We start from the raw sequence: 13,724 nt of genomic DNA, 5'->3' as shown, positions 1-13,724 counted from the left end.
CATGTCAAGGCTTGGGACAACAGCTGGAGGTTCTGCCTGATCCAACACCTCCCCAAAGCCCAGTGGTTTAGGAGACAGCCTACTGCTGTAACATCCTTACCGTCTGCTAGTAGAGGACGTCTAAAACATTTACATGATTTTGTATGGAGACTTACTTCTTTTTATGATTCATGGGAGGCACAATGCCACTGTTAGTTCCACTATTTTGTCAAGAGACCCCTGGGGAAAAAAGTGGTGTTTACGTGTTATTGTTGGGAGCTGTCGGAGCTCCCCACAAGGGCTGAGCTGCAGCAATGGACCTTGGCCTGGGTGCCCCACTCTGTTAGCTCCAGCAGGTTGGGGCTGCGGCCCCTCTTCCTCGGGGGCGAGGGTCCCGCTGGTGTCCGGTCTTGCTGTCCGGAGTGAGAGGACGAGTCTGGAACCACAAGGGCCTCTGCTGGGTTAGGTGGCTAGGATGCAGTATGCAATACACTCAGCCAGGTTAGTTACAGTTTAGTGGGCTGGGTTCAGATATGAAATGACTGCAGGTCAGTTACAGTTTAGTGGGCTGGGTTCAGATATGAAATGACTGCAGGTCAGTTACAGTTTAGTGAGCTGGGTTCAGATATGAAATGACTGCAGGTTAGTTACAGTTTAGTGGGCTGGGTTCAGATATGAAATGACTGCAGGTCAGTTACAGTTTAGTGGGCTGGGTTCAGATATGAAATGACTGCAGGTCAGTTACAGTTTAGTGGGCTGGGTTCAGATATGAAATGACTGCAGGTTAGTTACAGTTTAGTGAGCTGGGTTCAGATATGAAATGACTGCAGGTCAGTTACAGTTTAGTGAGCTGGGTTCAGATATGAAATGACTGCAGGTCAGTTACAGTTTAGTGGGCTGGGTTCAGATATGAAATGACTGCAGGTTAGTTACAGTTTAGTGGGCTGATAAAATTCAAACCGGACCGTGGGAGGTTTGAATAAAAAAATGGAATAATCATTGGGGTCCTGATTAGCGCAGCGGTCTAAGGCACTGCATCACAGTGCTACAGGCGTAACTACGTCCGCGTTAGGGGAGGGTTTGGCCAGCCGGGATGTCATTGTCGTATGCGCGCTGACACGGTCGCTAGTTGGATGGCGTTTCCTCTGACACATTGGTGCGGCTGGCATCTGGGTTAAGCGGGCAGTGTGTCAAGAAGCAGTGTGGCTTGGCAGGGTCTTGTTTCGGAGGATGCATGGCTCTCGACCTTCGCCTCTCCTGAGTCTGTACGGGATTTGTAGAGATGGGACAAGACTAACTACCAATTGGATATCACAAAATTGGGGAGAAAAAGGGGTAGGAATTGTTTTATTCGAGGCCACTCTTGAACGTCTAAAATGGCATATAAAGTATAGAAAAATTATAATGGGCCTTGATATTGCAATGGGCCTTGATATTTTCAAATAACTTCCCTTTCTCGCAAATTGATTTGGACAAACAAATCTGTGCGGCCCTCCGTTGGATTTATAAATCCCGATGTGGTCCTTGACGCATCAAAAAGTTTGCCTACCCCGTCTAAGCAAAGCAGAGATGTTACACAGAACAGCCAGCAGGTGGCAGCACATACATCCCAAAGCTTTTACATTCACGTCACAATCACAACCCACTTTCAAAGCTCACATTTTAGAAGAGGTCATTATATAAATAATTACATCAAATTGTTTCATAATTCTAATAACGGTTATCCAGGTCTTCTACATTGCGTGTAACGTTTGAGCATCGGGGAAACAGCAGTTCAAGCCCAGACACTAATAATCAAATCAGACATCTTAGTCACTGGTCAGGTTCCAGTCTGACTACAATGCAGACTGGATAGGTATTTAACATATCAGCTATCCACATCATATGATGTAACAATCTGGTGCCCCGACTACACAGTCGATGACGTTGCACACAACCATTGGTTGATGCAATGCACTGCCTGGGCATGTAGTCGGACAGGAAGTAGTCGAACAGTGTTTGTAGCGACACGACGATGTCACATGATGACATCACAGGACGGCGAGACTAAACATGATCAGGTGACTTACCGTTGACGTTGCCGTGAGTCTGTGAGCTGTCAGTCATTAGTGCCGACTCCACTTCCTCCTGGATTGTGGAGACGGAGCCAAGTAAACCTGAGAGAGAGAAGGGTACATTAACATAACCAACTCACAAATAGAAACTGCACAAATATACAAGAAAGGGGTAATGTTCAGTCCCTCCTAAAACCTGGCCTACAGTGTTCCTGGCGTCTGGCACCTTGGCTACCTTACAACCCTCACCCCTATCTGTGACTGAGTGTGTGAGTGTGTGTGTGAACTCACTGAGACCCTTGTAGCTGGACAGCGTGTTGTAGACCTGCTTCATCCTCTATATGTTGAGGCAGCTCCTCTGTGCATGGTTGAGCATGGGTCTGGGGTAGTCCATCCCCACCACACAGTTAGTGGCCTTCTGACCGAGTCGGGGGCCGTCCACGGCTCGTGGATGTACCGGTTAGGGTAGTCCTTCAGCTTGGGTATATACCTCCTGAAATGACATCATACACAACATGGGCAATTCTAGTTCCACCCACAAAACCCCCATCATCACCATTGGTGCAGCTTTGACCCTGTTAACACAGCCACAAGAGGGGACGATGGGAAATAATGTTACTGACAGAGTTACTTCTAGAATAGGTCCTTGGTAATAACATAAACAATGTTACTTCTAGAATAGATCCTTGGTAATAATATAAACAATGTTACTGACAGAGTTACTTCTAGAATAGATCCTTGGTAATAATATAAACAATGTTACTTCTAGAATAGACTCTTGGTAATAACATAAAATAATGTTACTGACAGAGTTACTTCTAGAATAGATCCTTGGTAATAATATAAACAATGTTACTGACAGAGTTACTTCTAGAATAGATCCTTGGTAATAATATAAACAATGTTACTTCTAGAATAGACTCTTGGTAATAACATAAAATAATGTTACTGACAGAGTTACTTCTAGAATAGATCCTTGGTAATAATATAAACAATGTTACTGACAGAGTTACTTCTAGAATAGATCCTTGGTAATAATATAAACAATGTTACTGACAGAGTTACTTCTAGAATAGATCCTTGGTAATAATATAAAACATGGCTGAATCAGAGAAGCGTGACTGGGTCTTGACGCGCACACACACACACACATTGATGTTGGATGTTGCATGAGGGCTAAGGCTGACTGTTACGCTACCAGCCATGTAATTACATGACGTTACACAACCATAAACTAGCTCAAGGGGAGAGCAATGCAACACAGAGCAATTCATATCACCGCCTGTCAGTCGACCGATGGAAAAACATCGAGCCGTCAAAAAGTTTCCCAACCAGGTGAATCTGACTGACGTCCTGGCAGCTCTGCTCGGGTGTTCAACGAGAGACTGGTCTCCATTGTGATATGAATCTGTCAAGTACACTACTGTAGAGGGGCCTGTGGGGATTGGACAGCCTGTGTGTGCGCTCTGTGTGTACCTAATGTAGTCTCCGCTGGGGTCAGTCCTCCGGCCGAAGCCTACAGGACAGTAGCAGTGGAAGAACTGCTGGAAGAAGGAGCTGCAGGAGAGCCACCTCCAGCTGCCTGCGTTCACACTCCAGTCTGCATCCAGGAGCAGCTCCTCAAACACCTGCAATACATCACATATAGAAATATAACACTATTCAACCAGTCACCTGGTTGTCCAGAAGGGATACAGCTTTTGTCAAAATGGACTCTTCCTAGCAGGTAAGGGAGAATTAGGTTAAGGTTAGGAGAATTAGGTTATGGTTAGGAGAATTAGGTTAAGGTTAGGAAAAGGGTAAGGGTTAGCTAAAATGCAAAACATTTCAACTATTGACATCAATGTGACAAAAGCTGTATCCCATCTAGACGTGACCCAGTCACCTAGGCCTAAACCAATGCTCAAACACAAAAAGCACACACACCACACACACCACACACACCACACACAACACACACACAACACACACACACACACACACACACACACACACACACACACACACACACACACACACACACACACACACACACACACACACACACACAGACACACACACAGACACACACACAGGCACACACAGACACACACACAGACACACCCCTCCTCAACACTTGTAACAAATAGAGATACATTATTAAAGTTAGAGTACTTAACTGAAACAATAACAAAGCGGTCACCACGCCTCTTTTTTGGTAAAAAATAATCAAAAATGAGAACTAGTTTGTATTGGACAAATTCAGGTAGGTCCCTCCCCGTTTGGTTCCTACTGAAGATACCCCAGTAATGAGCAGATAGAGAGAGATAGACCCTCATCTGAGAGTCTGGTTAGATGGTGAAAACTAACCCTCCTCTGGGAGTCTTTGGGTGTGCAGGTCTTTGCTGCAGCCCTGCTCTAACACACAGCTAAACATCATCATCAGATTACGACAGATTTCTACCTTGTCAGCTCAGGGATTCGATCTTGCAACCTTTCGGTTACAAGTCCAACGCTCTAACCACTAGGCTACCAGTACAATGTGTGGTGGACCAACCTTCACATGTGACTAGCCATGATGGCAAATGAGCTATACCTCTATGTGTGTCTACAAAAACATACTGTAGGTTGATCATAAGGAAAAGTACTTGAAGAAGCATCCACACTAACTTTATCTTCAGTGTTTGTGATAGAGGTGGCCAGGGAGCCTTGGCCGGCTGGTCACTATGCCAGGCCTGGATACACCCAGATCAGGTGACTCACCTTTTTGTCCATATGATTGTTCAGTCTCTCCAGTGCCTCAGTCACCCCGCCCCTCCATGCAGCAGGACCCAAGCCGTGATTCTTAAAACCTGCCCGATAATTTTTGTTTTTGTCAAATTAATTCCATTACAAATCAAACTGATTCATCATCACTAGCAGACGATGATGAGAGATACCAACACACACACACACACACACACACACACACACACACACACACACACACACACACACACACACACACACACACACACACACACACACACACACACACACACACACACACACACACGTCCCTCACCTAGTTCATCGAGGGAGGGCACTCCGTAACGCTCATCGTGATTGGCCGCAATACCTGTCTGGCAGCAGTCCATCTGTTGTCGGGTGACAGTGGGGAGGGGCTTCTTGGGCAGCTCCAGCCGCTGGACGATGGCCTGGAAGCGCTTGAAGGTCAGCGAGGGCATGTCGTTGTTCATCTCAATGATCCTAGAACAGAGAAACCACAGCTGTTCACTAACCAGCTCGTATTCATTAGTTACTGTACCCAATGGAAGAAAATGGACTGAAACAGGGAGGGACTACCTGAACTTTTAGTTGCAGAAGTTTTGCTACAGTGTGCTATAATTAATATTAATGGGAGGTACTGCTTCATTGCTCTGAGCTGCTGATATAGCTTTTTCAAAGCAAAGCCCTCGTCTGAATTAGATTTTTTCCGATCCGTTTTTGCCTCTAAGATTTTTAACAAAAGGCCACATCCTGGATTCATAAGGAGGGGGACAGACCAGAGTCTGTTCCCGTAAGGAGGGGGACAGACCAGAGTCTGTTCCCGTAAGGAGGGGGACAGACCAGAGTCTGTTCCCGTAAGGAGGGGGGCAGACCAGAGTCTGTTCCCGTAAGGAGGGGGGCAGACCAGAGTCTGTTCCCGTAAGGAGGGGGACAGACCAGAGTCTGTTCCAGTCTTCCCCAAAATGTACAGTACCAGTCAAAAGTTTGGACACCTACTCATTCCAGGGTTCTTCTTTATTTTTACTGTTTTCTACATTGTAGAGTAATAGTGAATACATCAAACTATGTATTCATGTAGTACCCAAAGAAAGTGTTAAACAAATTTAAATATATTTTAGATTTTAGATTCTTCAAAAGTAGCCACCCTTTGCGTTGATGACAGCTTTTCCAACAGTCTTGAAGGAGTTCCCACAAGGAGTTCCCACACTTGCTGCTTTTCCTTCACTCTGCGGTCCAACTCATCCCAAACCATCTCAATTGGGTTGAGGTCGGGTGATTGTGGAGGTCAGGTCATCTGATGCAGCACTCCATCACTCTCCTTCTTGGTAAAATAGCCCTTACACAGCCTGGAGGTGTGTTGGCTTATTGTCCTGTTGAAAAACAAATGATAGTCCCACTAAGCGCAAACCAGATGGGATGGCGTACCGCTGCAGAATGCTGTGGTAGCCATACTGGTTAAGTGTGTCATGAATTCTAAATAAATCACCAACAGTGTCACCAGCAAAGCACCCCCAACATGACATCTCCTCCTCCATGCTTCACGGTGGGAGCCACACATGCGGAGATCATCCGGTCACCTACTCTGTCTCACAAAAATCTCAGATTTGGACTCCTCAGACCAAAGGACAGATTTCCACCGGTCTAATGTCCATTGCTCATGTTTCTTTGCCCAAGCAAGTCTCTTCTTATTATTGGTCCTTTAGTAGTGGTTTCTTTGCAGAAATTCAACCATGAAGGCCTGATTCACACAGTCTCCACTGAATAGTTGATGTTGAGATGTGTCTGTTAATTGAACTCCATGAAGCATTTATTTGGGCTGAAATCTGAGGTGCAGTTAATTATAAAAAACTTATCCTCTGCAGCAGAGGTAACTCTGGGTCTTCCTTTCCTGTGGCGGTCCTCATGAGAGCCAGTTTCATCATCGCGTTTGATGGTTTTTGCGACTGCAATTGAAGAAACTTTCAAACTTCTTGAAATGTTTCAGATTGACTGACTGACCTTCATGTCTTAAAGTAATGGACTGTCGTTTCTCTTTGCTTATTTGAGCTGTTCTTGCCATAATATGGAATTGGTCTTTTACCAAATAGGGACATCTGTATACCAACCCGTCCTTGTCACAACACAACTGATAGGCTCACACGCATTAAAGGAGGAAAGAAATTCCGCAAATTAACTTTCAACAAGGCACACCTGTTAATTGAAATGCATTCCAGGTGACTACCTTGTTGAGCTGGTTGAGAGGATTCCAAGAGTGTGCAAAGCTGTCATCAAGGCAATGGGTGGTTACTTGGAAGAATCTCATATCAAAAATATATTTTGATTTGTTTAACACTTTTTTGGTTACTACATGATTCCATATGTGTTATTTCATAGTTTGGATGTCTTCACTATTATTCTACAATGTAGAAAATAGTAAAAATAAAGAAAAACCCTGGAATGAGTAGGTGTGCCTGTAGATAAACAGTCATTTTAAGAGTATTTCCTGGCATCTGGCATCTCAGCCCCTGCCACGTCTTCATTCCTTCACAGAGCCACAATGGCAGCCAAGAGTTATAATGAAACCCAGAGGGAACCTTTTGTAAACAGACAGTCCTGTTCTGAGGACAGGAAGTTTGGCGGAGGGAATCAAGCGTGCACACAGACACACATAGGAGAGGAAAACGTTTTGAATCAATTTGTTGTTTACCTCAGTACAACAGATGCAGCATGTGCTGTGCCAGCGTGTAATCACAGTTAATACCAAAGTCTGCATCACTGAAGGTCACAGTTTTTTAATTAGCCCAGCGGCACGGCTGCAGTAGCAGACTAGCATTTACAAGTCAACATAGTTCAGGACATTCAGATTACTAATAGCTGTGCCTGTGACATCTAAAAAGCTTACCAAGGAAATGTAATCCTGGTAATCTATTGTAGGTGTTTTGGGGGGACTCGGATGGCTTGTAGGCTTTCTGCAAGGTACGTGATGAATGACTGATGTTCTGGGACTCGAACAGGAAAACAATACTTTTGAAAAACGACAGTTTGAGCAGTGTGTATTTATGAGGGCCTTTGCATGGTCAATCAGATGTCTTCAATGGCTGTGCAGCATTTACTGTGACAGGGCCTCTGCAGAAGTCAGGACATTCATACTTCCTGGGCATCGCTGAGCAGCGCAGAGCTGTTGTGAAGGATGTTGTCAAGGAAGTGAGTTTGTTTATACAGGACCTGCCACCCTCACCTACCGTCAACCAATCATGTCAATGCGGAGCTATACAGGAGCTCTCTACATTGTTACAACATTTGGGAGGTGTAAGGCATGTGGTATGGCACTAGATTGGGCCTTTGCATGCCTCCGGAGGCTCCACCATTGCGTCAAACGATCCATAGTACAGCGCCTCTGACCACATTTTCAGATCAAGCATAAATTGGCTCTTAAGAAGTACAAACCTTGTCGTTTATATAGACTGTGTTTAATATAATGGAGGAGGGAGGATCAACCTTTACTGCCTCAGCCCTTATTCAACAGTATCAGTAATGCAGGCTGGCTCTACCCCTCCCTTCTCCATTATATTAAACACAGTCTCTAACCGTTATAAATGAGAAGCTTTGGAGTTCTTAAGAGCCAATTTATGCTCGATCTGATGAGAGAGAGAGCGAAAGACTCAAATGCAGAGAATGAGAAAGAGAAAGCAATGGAATTCATCAGATATACAGAGCAGAGAAAACCTCAGACTAAACCAATCTTTTTCAGAAGTCCTATTGCAGTAAGAAAAACTGACTGAAAGATATTGGGCTATAGATAGATAGAGCAGGAACACTGTGCACCGCTCTAACAGGACAGAGCCGCCTTGTCTGGCGCTAGGCAGGCACATGCTGTCCACCATGGCTGACTGCTGCAGAGCTCCCCTCAGCACATGTTGTGTAGTGTGACAGTGTCATCATCTCTCACAACCAGTAAGGGGAGATTATCAGGCTGGGTATGAGACTGTGTAATTGACAGTGTGTGTGCGCTTGTTCTGGACCAACAGGGGAAGACAAAAGACGTCATGCGAGGGTTGACTTTGTTGTTGCAGTGGGCAGGGTCTCCCTTCACGTCAACAAGAGAAGTACAACTTCCCCTCTCCCTACATCTTCTCTCATCTAGCATTTCCCATTAGGACTGGGAATTGCCATGGATCTCACGATATTATCATGATACTATCACGATATTTAAGTGCTGTTATGATATGTATTGCTATTCTCACGATTCTATATGTATTGTGATTCGAATACTACGCTTTTATGTTCCAAACATATTGCTCACTATATGTCTGCTGCAGAGAGACTAGAGAGAGCATGATAAAACAAAATTGGCTTACCAATTAAGATGGAAAACAAGTGGTAGGATAAAAAATACCAGAGTTTTGGCACAGGTACAGCTGACTAGCGCTAGCTAATGCTACCTACAGCAGCAAAGAAAACATTTTTTTATATATTCAGCACCAGTCAAAAGTTTGGACACACCTACTCATTCCAGGTTTTTTCTTTATTGTTTTTACATTACAGAATAATAGTGAAGACATCAAAACTATGAAATAACACATATGGAATCATGTAGTAATTTTTTTTTTTTTTAAACAAATCCAAATATATTTTATATTTCAGATTCTTCAAAGTAGCCACCCTTTGCCTTGATGACAGCTTGGCACACTCTTGGCTTTCTCTCAGCCATGCAAGGGTGGCTACTTTGAAGAATCTGAAATCTACAATATATATTGATTTGTAAAAAAAAAAAGATTACTACATGATTCCATATGTGTTATTTCATAGTTTTGATTTCTTCACTAGTATTCTACAATGTAGAAAATAGTATTTTTTTTTTTTTTAAATAAAGAAAAACCCTGGAATGAGTAGGTGTGTCCAAACTGTTGACTAGTACTGTAGGTAGCATTAACACTAGTTACATTATAGCTAGTTACTTTAAAATGTATTATATTATAACAAATCCTCCACATACAACACCCCATAATGAAAGTGAAAACAAATGACTAGACATTTTTGCAAATTTATAAAAATGTAAATACAGAAATACCTTATTGACATAAGTATTCAGACCCTTTGCAATGAGACTCGAAATTGAGCCAGGTGGATTCTGTTTCCATTGATCATCCTTGGAGATGTTTCTACAACTTGATTGGAGTTCACCTGTGGTAAATTCAATTGATTGGACATGAATTGGAAAGGCACACACCTGTCTATACAAGGTCATACAGTTGACAGTGCATGTCAGAGCAAAAACCACACCATGAGGTCGAAGGAATTATCCATAGAGCTCCAAGACAGGATTGTGTCGAGGCACAGATCTGAGAAAGGCTACCAAAACATGTCTGCAGCATTGAAGGTCCCCAAGAACACAGTAGCCTCCATCATTCTTAAATGGAAGAAGTTTGGAACCACCAAGACTCTTCCTAGAGCTGGCCGCCTGGCCGTACTGAGCAATCGGAGAAGGGCCTTCGTCAGGGAGGTGACCAAGAACCCGATGGTCACTCTGACAGAGCTCTAGAGTTCCTCTGTGGCGATAGGAAACCTTCCAGAAGGACAACCATCGATGCAGCACTCCACCAATCAAAGGCACATGGCGGCCGGCTTGGAGTTTGCCAAAAGGCACCTAAAGACTCTCAGACCATGAGAAACAAGATTCTCTGGTCTGATGAAACCAAGATTGAACTCTTTGGCCTGAATCATAACGTCTGGAGGAAACCTGGCACCATCCCTACAGTGAAGCATGGTGGTGGCAGCACCATGCTGTGGGGAGACTCGTCAGGATCGAGGCAAAGATGAACGGAGAAAAGTACAGAGAGATCCTTAACGAAAACCTGCTCCAGACCGCTCAGAACCTCAGACTGGGGCGAATGTTCACCTTCTAACAGGACAACTACCCTAAGCACACACACATCCAAGACAACCCAGGAGTGGCTTTGGGACAAGTCTCTGAATGTCCTTGAGTGGCCCAGCCAGAGCCCGGACTTGAAGCCTATCTAACATCTCTGGAGAGACCTGAAAATAGCTGTGCAGCGACGCTCCCCATCCAACCTGACAGAGATTGAGAGGATCTGCAGAGAAAAATGGGAGAAACTCCCCGAATACAGGTCTGCCAAGCTTGTAGTATCATACCCAAGAAGACTCGAGGCTGTAATCGCTGCCAAAGGTGCTTCAACAAAGTACTGAGTAAAGGGTCTGAATACTTATGTAAATGTGATATTTCCATTTCTAAAACCTGTTTTTGCTTTGTTATTATGGGGTATTGTCTGTAGATTGATGAGGGGAAAAAATATTTTATCTATTTTAGAATAAGGCTGTAACACAACAAAATGTGGAAGAAGTCGAGGGGTCTGAATACTTTCCCAATGCACTGTAACTATCAATTTCTTCCCCATCAACATTTCCTATAGTACTCTTCCTCCTCTCGCTTCCTTCTCTTCCTCGCTCTTCCTTCTCTCCACCAGACCCACTATCAGCCTGAATCTCCCCTCATCACCAGACCCACCAATACGGGTGTGCAAAGCTCTTATACACTTACCCAGAAAGACTCCAAAGGTGATTCTAACATGTATTGACTCAGGGGTATGAATACTTATGTAAATGCCCATGTCATATCGCCGACACCGGTTGGACTTACTCTCATGTGGCAGTATGCATCTCTGAGAGAAACATGCCACTCCACTCAACCATTCAGACACACACTGTTTTTTTTTAGTCACAATCCACTGGAGACACTGGAGGCAACAGAGATGTCAATACAAAAGACTTGCCTGCAATTCAGACCTTGTCAGCTTGTATTGCATCCATCTTTTCTCAGTAGAAGGAAACGCGATACCAGCAGATAGAGCTCCCAGGAAATGATGCAGTGAGGAGCACAGCTGTGCAAAACTGTCAAAGACACTCAATTAGGCCAACTGTTACTTTTACAAACTCCATCCCAAAGACGTGAACAGAGTCAATCAGACATATTAAAGGGCATTTCTATCCCTGTAGTTCTCTGTTTTGGCTTGGATAAATGCTGAGGCGATATTCGTTAACTCTGTCCTGCATTTCAAAGTGCCAGACCAATAATTAATATTGATCTGTGTTTATAAACATCAACAATAAAATGGCAGACCTTGTTGGAGGCAAACACCACTACAGACAAACAGTCAACTAATATCAGATGAGAGCAGCCCCTCCAGACGGCACGGGTGGATTAAGATGCTCCTAAACACTGATCTGAGGTCAGTCTAGCATTCCCCTCCAAATTGTTACAGTTAAGTTGCGGGGATGGTAAGCTGATCCTAGATCTGTGTCTAATGGGGAACTTCAACCCAGAGCTCTGCCACTAAGCAAGCTGGTGGTGCGGTGCTAAGTGGTGGCATGAGGAGATAAAATGAACTCTGACCTGGCCAGTTTGTAGAGTGTGTGGGAATTTCTGACGCGGGTCTCCACGCCAAAGTCCTGTGCCATCTTCAGGATGGTGGCATCGCGCTCTGTCCCATAGGGCTCTGAGTCGTACTCGAAGGTCAGCCGGGTGACATTCCACTCCTGGAGGGGGAAAGTGGGGTAATTTTGGTGGTGGGGTAGAGAGTGGTCTTAGATCAGGTGTTTTCTGTAATGACCTTAGTGCTCACTGTTTTACAGCCTGTGTTCGTAATGGCTGCTCAGTGAAATGACCTGTCCTGATTTGTCATAGACGCTTGCTAAAAAACTTTAATGAGCAAGCCTTCCTTCATGAACTGGCCTCTGTAAAATGGTATTGATTCAGCTTGATACCCTTTGTTGAAGACGCATGGACCTTCTTTTTTGATCTTTTCAGTTATATTGATAACAGACACGCCCCCATAAAGAAAATGAGAGTTAAAAACAGGTTCAGCCCCTGGTTCGACTGATCTTGCAGAGTTACTCCACCTCAAGAAATGCATTTGGCGAAATGCTCGGCACACGCACACTCAAGCTGACTGGCTAACGTTCAGGCAAATTAGAAATAAGTGCATTCAAGCTATCCGTAAGGCCAAGGTTAGTTACTTTAAGGAGCAGTTCTCTCTCTGTGGGTCTAACCCCAAGAAGTTCTGGAAAACGGTTAAAGACCTGGAGAATAAACCCTCCTCCTCACAGCTGCCCATGTCCCTTAATGTTGATGATGTGGTTGTTACTGACAAGAAGCACATGGCTGAGCTCTTTAATCACCACTTCATTAAGTCAGGATTCCTATTTGACTCAGCCATGCCTCCTTGCCCGTCTAACATTTCCTCATCTCCCACCCCTTCTAATGCGTCTAGCCCCGATGCTTCTCCCTCTTTTTCCCCTGCCCCGCTACAAACTTTCTCCCTGCAGGCAGTGACTGAGTCCGAGGTGCTAAAAGAGCTCCTTAAACTTGACCCCAAAAAAACATCTGGGTCAGATGGTTTAGACCCTTTCTTCTTTAAGGTTGCTGCCCCTATCATCGCCAAGCCTATCTCTCCTTTCTGGGGATGATCCCATTGCTTGGAAGGCAGCCACAGTTCATCCTTTATTTAAAGGGGGAGATCAAGCTGATCTTAACTGTTATATGCCTATTTCTATTTTGCCCTGTTCCTCAAAAGTGTTGGAAAAACTTGTCAACAATCAACAAACTGGCTTTCTTGATGTCTATATTATTCTCTCGGGTATGCAATCTGGTTTCCGCTCAGGTTATGGATGTGTCACTGCAAACTTAAAGGTCCTCAATGATGTCACCATTGCCCTTGATTCTAAGCAATATTGTGCTGCTATTTTTATTGACTTGGTCAAAGCTTTTGATACGGTAGACCATTCCATTCTTGTGGGCCGGCTAAGGAGTATTGGTGTCTCTGATGGGTCTTTGGCCTGGTTTGCTAACTACCTCTCTCAAAGAGTGCAGTGTATAAAGTCAGAAAATCTGCTGTCTCAGCCACTGCCTGTCACCAAGGGAGTTCCCCAAGGCTCAATCCTAGGCCC

At 44.4% G+C, this 13,724-nt stretch overlaps 1 pseudogene; it reads right to left on the bottom strand.

The window, feature by feature from the left end:
* Nucleotides 1–245: 245 nt before the first annotated feature.
* The window catches only part of LOC139563181 (cryptochrome-2-like), a 24,501-nt pseudogene continuing 11,022 nt past the window's right edge, over nucleotides 246–13,724 (bottom strand).

Source organism: Salvelinus alpinus, chromosome 33, assembly GCF_045679555.1.
Source record: "Salvelinus alpinus chromosome 33, SLU_Salpinus.1, whole genome shotgun sequence".
Taxonomy (NCBI): Eukaryota; Metazoa; Chordata; class Actinopteri; order Salmoniformes; family Salmonidae; genus Salvelinus; species Salvelinus alpinus.
Note: the sequence above shows the minus strand (reverse complement) of the source record. Positions and strands in the feature narration are given on the sequence as shown.